We start from the raw sequence: 7554 nt of genomic DNA on the forward strand, positions 1-7554 counted from the left end.
GGGTTACACCCCTTCTGTGATGTATGTATGATGTATGGAGGGGTGGTCTTGAGCTCCAGGGCAGGGAATTTAAAATGTCTATAAAGGCCTTGAACACCATTGTTCTGGGTTCCTCCTCCCTCCTGTGTGTGGTGAGTGAGGACCCTGTTGCAACAGATCAATAAAGATCAGGCTTACTAGCTGCTTTGCTTCTCAATATTCTCTGGTTGGCCTCTGTTATTTTCTCTTACCAATAGGGAACCTATATAAGGACTCTATATGGGCTCTGGGATACCCCATAAGGGGAAAAGGGCAGATTTTGTTTACAACACCTGACACGCCTATCCTGCTTTTGCTAATAAAAATTTAACTCCAACTTGCTCTGTGTTTCATGTACTGCTAGCTTGCTCCTGTCGATTTATTTGTAGCATTTTGAACAGCCATTTTAAAAGCCTAACTAAGATTGCTTACTCATAACAAGGAATGACTACAAGGAATGGCTGTGTGGTCAGGCGACGTGCCTTCTCTCTGTGTTGTTGTCTCTTCATTTGCTCCAAAGCTAAATAATACTTTGCATAGCTTCCATGACTCAGTGGTTTTCAAATGCTTCACCTCTCCACCCTGCCTTGGAAAAGACTGTGCTCCATTGCACCACCATGACAAATATTCTGGGCCGCTGAATGTCCCTGGATTCTATAACACTTAGACATAAAGCAACAACTAGTGTGCAGTAGCCTGACTGCTAGCAATGGAGAGCATTATCCGTCACGGTCACCCACAGATCATATTAAAATATTGTGCAACGATACTGACTGCGGTTAAAGAAAAGATAAATGTCGCTTTCATTTTTAAACTCACTATCATTTGTCCAATGGGACGCAGGTGGCGCTGTGGGTTAAAGCCTCAGCGCCTAGGGCTTGCCGATCGAAAGGTCGGCGGTTCAAATCCCTGCGGCGGGGTGCGCTCCCGCTGCTCGGTCCCAGCACCTGCCAACCTAGCAGTTCGAAAGCACCTCCGGGTGCAAGTAGATAAATAGGGACCGCTTACCAGCGGGAAGGTAAACGGCGTTTCCGTGTGCGGCTCTGGCTCTGGCTCTGGCTCTGGCCAGAGCAGCGATGTCACGCTGGCCACGTGACCCGGAAGTGTCTCCGGACAGCGCTGGCCCCTGGCCTCTTAAGTGAGATGGGCGCACAACCCCAGAGTCTGTCAAGACTGGCCCGTATGGGCAGGGGTACCTTTACCTTTACCTTTATCATTTGTCCAGCCAAAATATCAGCCTCCCAAAGCAATAGTACAATACAAGAGCACAACACATTCATCTAATTTCATCAGATATCACCCTGATCATTCACAATACAGACTTATAAGGGTAACTTGCAAGTAAGATTCTGCCCAGTTGTTTAATTACTCTTTAGCAACTCCACCCCATTGCTCAGTAATACATCTTCCAGTTTCCTTGCATCAGGTTGGCAGACAGGCAATGTACTTTTATTTATAATGTTATATCCAATAGCTATCCAGTATTAGTCATACCCAAAGTACAGCCAGTGAAATCAATGGACTTAAATCACTTGTTGTCATTGATTTCAATGGGTCTACTCTGAGTATGATTTAGGTATCACCCAACATGTATTATCTATTGATCATGGATGCGGAACACTCCTGGCGCATTGCTGGAAATGAAAAGTGGGATACATATGTTTGGAGATGGGAAAAGTAAATATATATCATAGATAATTCAAAGATTTTCTTTTATCTATTTAGACCCATTGACTCTCTTGGCAAGTTTTGTTCTCTCGTCTTGTTATCTGTTCCTCCATTTGGTATTGAGCAACAGCAAATCCTTAAAAGCCGGGGGGGGGGGGGGATTCTCTAGCAATGCCTAACAATTGGCAGCAGCAATGAAACAAAGCCCTCTAGTCTTTCTAAATATTTATTTAAAAGCAGGCTGAAAGCAAACACTTCATTTTTCAAAGGCTAGCAGATTCTCCTGTATTGGAGTGGCAATAAGGGAACATTTGCTTTCAGACTTCCGAGTTAAAAGCCACATGCTCTGAGACCTCACGCATCTCTCCTCGGTCCCATGCCAGCCGCAATAGTTTAAGCATCTCACTTAATCCATATGTATGTACTAAGACATCTTACACATCTCCCAACCACATGCAGATTTGCATAACTTGCATCCAGACATGCATTACTTTTCCAAAACATGAAATTAATAGCTGTCTTTGAACAACAACAAAAAAATATGGCTGATTGAATGAATGACAGGGTGAGGGTCTTTTCCTTTTTCCTTTTTTTTTTACCTTGACATATCTGTTAGTATATCAAGCAGAAGTGAATGCCATTCTGTACTCTGCATGGATATGGTTTTTCCTACTGTGAACCAAACTCTTCACATCTCTCTATTTTCCAGGCAAAGTCAAACAGAGGCTACAGGCTTCCAAACTTCCTTAAATATTAGCTATTAATAGTGCTGGTTTCAGTATACTGCAAACTTCTTGAGCCATTTCTTCAACGTTCAAATAGCATAAGCTTTTTTAAAATTATAAAACCAAAAACTTTCAGCACATTAGGCCTCGGAACCAGATGGTGCAATTGTTGAGGAGGAGGCAGCACAATCGCAATGCTTGTTACCGTAGGTGGGTAAGATGGCGAGGCATCTGAATGAAGCTTAAGTGCGAACAAGTTTGTATGTGAAAAGTATAAATTGGAAACAGCCGCAGAAGATTCTACAAACAACAAAATGCATCTATGTATTCTTGTTGGCCTCTCCTTGTATTTACATAAATGCAATAGCCATATATTTGATGCTTTCACAAAACCACAAATTATTGTATGGGAATACCAGACCGTGGTGACAGCAGACCACCCACGTCAGACAATGGAATATTTTGTTCCTGGAGAACATTTAGCCTGATGTCACTCCAATGTAATGTATTCTCAACTTCAAGGATAAATTGGTCATCTGAGTCACCTTTCCCTGCCCCGCTCCAATCTTTTTCAGACAAAAAATTCTACTCAGGAGAACTGGTGCTCCTTAAGTGTTGGTCTAGTTTCTACCTGCTCAAGTGGTTTCCAGTGTTGACCGCAAACTTGTCCTTGGAAGAGAAAATACTTACCTTTCCCAAGCAATGCCTGGGTCTTCCTAGTTCTGCAATATACCATGAACAGGGAGTGTGTAAGGCCACCCTTTGGATGAGCTCTGAGCATGGCCGGCACATCACTGAGGTGACCTGAAGCAGCCTGCCTTAGGTAGCATGCTCTGCAGGGGGCAGGAGATTCCAGTTGAACCCATGCTGCCACTTCCACTTATTTTCTTCCAGCTGCTGCTATGGTCTTGGCAACAACAACTTCCAATTCAGATTCAGCTGAAGATGCACCCAAAAGCCAAAGTCAGGAAGAGCAACAGCAATGCCTCGTGGAACACCTCCCCCTTTTTGCCAAGACTCTCAGACAAAAGGGGCATTCCCACAGAGCAGCTGCATTGCCACTGGTCTTCCACCTATAGAGGATCAGGGAAATTAGCAGCAATGCATGGCAGAATGCCTCCTTTTCAGCAAGTAGGAACATCTTAATAGATGGTCCTGGTTGCAGGCAGGCCCTCAACCTGATCCCCCCACCACCACCCTCATGCCAGGGTGGCACAGATCACCCAGGGCTATTGTCCAATCAATTTGAATGGGTGATCGTGGGGGAATGTATAAAAGCGGCAGCATGACATGTGCCAAGCACCTGCTTCACGCTGCTGAACACCCGCCCACCCTCCCTTTAATTTAAGTGTCCTTTGGCCTTGCTTTGGACTTCGGTTGGTTGCCCATCTTGGGTCGGGGACCAGGTAGGAATTTTTCCATTTGGCGAATTGGCACGGGCCACTTGGTTTTCGCCTACCTCTTAGCAATTGTCACAACTTTGTAAGGTTTGGTGGTTAGGCATTGGCTTATTGTTGAGTGGAGGAGGGGAGATCGGCCATTGCCTGCCCCTCTATTGTTCAAGGGTATTCCGTTAAAGGAAACCAGGGCCTGGATCTGGTCTGGAGTCTGCTTGAAGGGCTAGGACCATGTCAGGCCTCTGGGAACAGCAGGGGAGATGCAGGCAGGCTCCCCCAAAGCAGTTTCCCTTTGGGTGGTTTACCCTTACAGACTTCCTGCAAGGGGGGCAGGAGTCAGATATAGTCTTTTGCCAATGCCTAAACCAATACCATTCTCATTTCCTGTAATCAATAAAGTTGTGGCCAAAAAATTTGCCCAGTAACCTTAAACAAAAATTCTGTGTCTGTGTGAAATTCTTTATGCTAATAGGGGGTTGGCTTGAGGGTCTTGCCACGCAAGACAGCATTGCTGTTGTTCTCCTCTCACCCCAACAAGGTTTGGGCCTGGATTTGTGAGGGAGCATTGGCCATTATCATCATCATCATCATCATCATCATCAATAACAACAACATTTCTTTACCACCCTTCACCCAAAGATCACAGGATGTTTTACAATATAAAAACACAAACAAATACAGCATAATAACAAACAAAAACAATTCCCCCATAGGCCATAGATTGTTTAACTAGCCAAAGGCCTGGAAGAAAATGAATGTTTTTGTCTGGCGCCTAAAGATATGTAACAAAGGCGACAGGTGAGCCTCCCTGAAGAGAGCATTCCACAAGCAGGGAGCCACCACAGAAAAGCCCCGTTCTCATGTTGCCGCCCTCCGAACCTCTCTCGGAGGAGGCACATGGAGAAGGACCTCAAATGATGAACACAGAGTCTGGGGCAGTTTATAAGGGGAGAGGCAGCCCTTGAGGTATCGCAATCTTGAGCCATTTAAGGCTTTATAAGTCAAAACCAGCACTTTGAATTGGACCTGGAAACTAACTGGCAGCCAATACAGTTGGGCCAGAATTGGCGTTATAATCCCAGTGAGCAGCCAGGCTGAATTCTGCACCAGCTGAAGTTCCTGAACCATCTTCAGAGGCAGCTTCTAGATGTCACCAAAGCATAGATTAACAGATGCTGGACTACCCCAGTCCAGATATGGCAAAAGTGGGCCACCAGCCGGAGTGGGTGGAAGGTACTCCATCCCACTGAGGCCACCTGAGCCTCAAGTGACAGCAATGTAGCCTGACTGTATCATGTTCAAACTGTTGGGTTTCTATCAGAGCTGGGAGAGCTGTAACCTTCCACGCACTGTTGGACTCCATCTCCCATCTGCCCCAGCCACCATGGCCAAGGGGCAGGGATGCTGGGAGATGGAGTCCAACAATACCTGGAGGCCCACAGCTTCGTCACCCCTAGTTTAAACTTCAAAGGGACAATGCATTTGTGGTAAAATACATTTTTTACACTTTAAAAATGTGAAGTATGAATGTGACAAAGAAGTGTTTTTAAACACAGATAAACATACTGGTATACTTGGCCAGAGAGCTGAAACTTGGGTATGGGTCCCTGTTCAGTATGCGCTTGGTGAAAATCTGGGTGTTGCTATCGGAAATGGCAGAAAATAGGCATTACTGCCTTCGTGCCTACACTGGTCGCACTATTACCTCTGCAGCAGGCTTTTGGTATTATTTAATAAGCCAGAGTGAAGAGTGGGACAAAAGGTGCCCTTATCATGCCACACCCAACACTCGTCATCTGTTCTACTTGAGATTGCAACTTCATTTCCAGAATGTTATCTCTAAACGGTTGAGACTTCTTAGTCCTTGCCAATATTATAATTATCCTGCCCCCAGCAGGATATTCTCTGGTAAATGGCAAAACACTTCTTTTAGCTCTCAAGAACAAAAGCTATAGTAATTAAAGCTTATTATACAGATTGGGTGTGTGGGTGTGTGCGCGTGCATGTGTAAAAATCTGGGTCAAATTCCAACTGGGCAACATATGATCTTAGCCAGAGGAGGAGTGTAAAAAGTTCCTAGCAATGCAGAGAAGCACTGCAGAATCTAGATCAGAAACATATGTGCTTCGAAAAGATCCCAACAACAGTAGAAAAAAAACCACTGGATGCACGTTACAAATATTCCCACTGCCAAAAGGTGGGGGAGGAAGAACGGAATAAACAGGCGAGGGGATTTTTAAATATATTTTTTAAAAAAAATTGAGAGAATAAATGTGTTCAATCCTTTTGCATTATATGAAGTGCTGCATCTATTTTCTCAGACGTTTCTATGTGGCCTGATCCTATAACTTCTTCCTTGTAAGTAAATCCCAGTGAGATCCACAGGAGTTATTCCCAAATAACCAGGAACAGGATTGCAGCCATTTAGCATGATCCTAAACATCTTGGTGAATTACTGAAAAATCCATGAGATGTTGGGTGCATATACACTAACCTGTCTGTCACAATAAAATGCAGCTCTTCTCAATCCGGGATAGTTCATCCTCAGCTTGCTTCTTTGAGTCTAAATTGAAAGTGTTGTTCTTAAAATTATTAGGATCTTGCAAATAGTGATCCTTCTGAAATTAGACTCTTTTTCGACCAGTGCAAGCTGCTGGGAAAGAAAGCAGTAACAGCTGGATAGAAATATCAGCTAGAGAGGGTGAAAATGGGACTCTTTTATCTAGATGCTTTTATAGTATGCTTTGAGGTAAAGGTAAAGGTACCCCTGCCCGTACGGGCCAGTCTTGACAGACTCTGGGGTTGTGCGCCCATCTCACTTAAGAGGCCAGGGGCCAGCGCTGTCCGGAGACACTTCCGGGTCACGTGGCCAGCGTGACATCGCTGCTCTGGCGAGCCAGAGCCGCACACGGAAACGCCGTTTACCTTCCCGCTGGTAAGCGGTCCCTATTTATCTACTTGCACCCGGAGGTGCTTTTGAACTGCTAGGTTGGCAGGCGCTGGGACCGAGCAGCGGGAGCGCACCCCGCCGCAGGGATTCAAACCGCCGACCTTTCGATCGGCAAGCCCTAGGCGCTGAGGCTTTAACCCACAGCGCCACCTGTAAATAAAACGTGATATGTATGCTTTTTGGTTTTGTGTTTTGGCTGTACTGTTTTAGTACTTGTAACATTGTAATCATCCCCATAGTAGGCTTTTGCTCTTTTTTTTGTTATTTCATTCATTCATTCATTAACTTTTAGGATGTTTTACTGGGCGAAGTATACTTTTCAGTACAACATATCATGATTTACAATCCATCATATTTCAGCTTAATATAGTGGCCTTTTAAGGCAGGTCATCCCCATTCCCATAATACAGGTGTGGGATTGAACATGAGTAGTCCACCCAGTGAGACTTAAGTAACATTTGAAGTGGCGACTTCACCACCACCTGGTGGGGTTTTGACTTGCTGTGACTTAGAACCTCTGCAGGGATGGGGGACCAATTAGGATGAACCACCCCAGGAGGTTGATGGATCCAGATGGTTTCCTGGTGCCTCTCAGGGACTTTGCTGTCACCTTGGCAGGTGATTCTGATGAAGCTCTGGTCAATTTCCGGAATGGAGAAATGATTAGGACAGTTCACACAAATCCCAAGCATCCCCTCCCATGGAACAAAGCCAACATAAGTTCTCTGGTTTTCCAGGGAACTGTGACCAATAAAATGACTGGACTGAAGACTAGAATGAAGCAGGTGGAAAACTC

Source organism: Podarcis cretensis (assembly GCF_951804945.1).
Source record: "Podarcis cretensis genome assembly, chromosome: 6".
In the NCBI taxonomy this organism is placed as follows: Eukaryota; Metazoa; Chordata; class Lepidosauria; order Squamata; family Lacertidae; genus Podarcis; species Podarcis cretensis.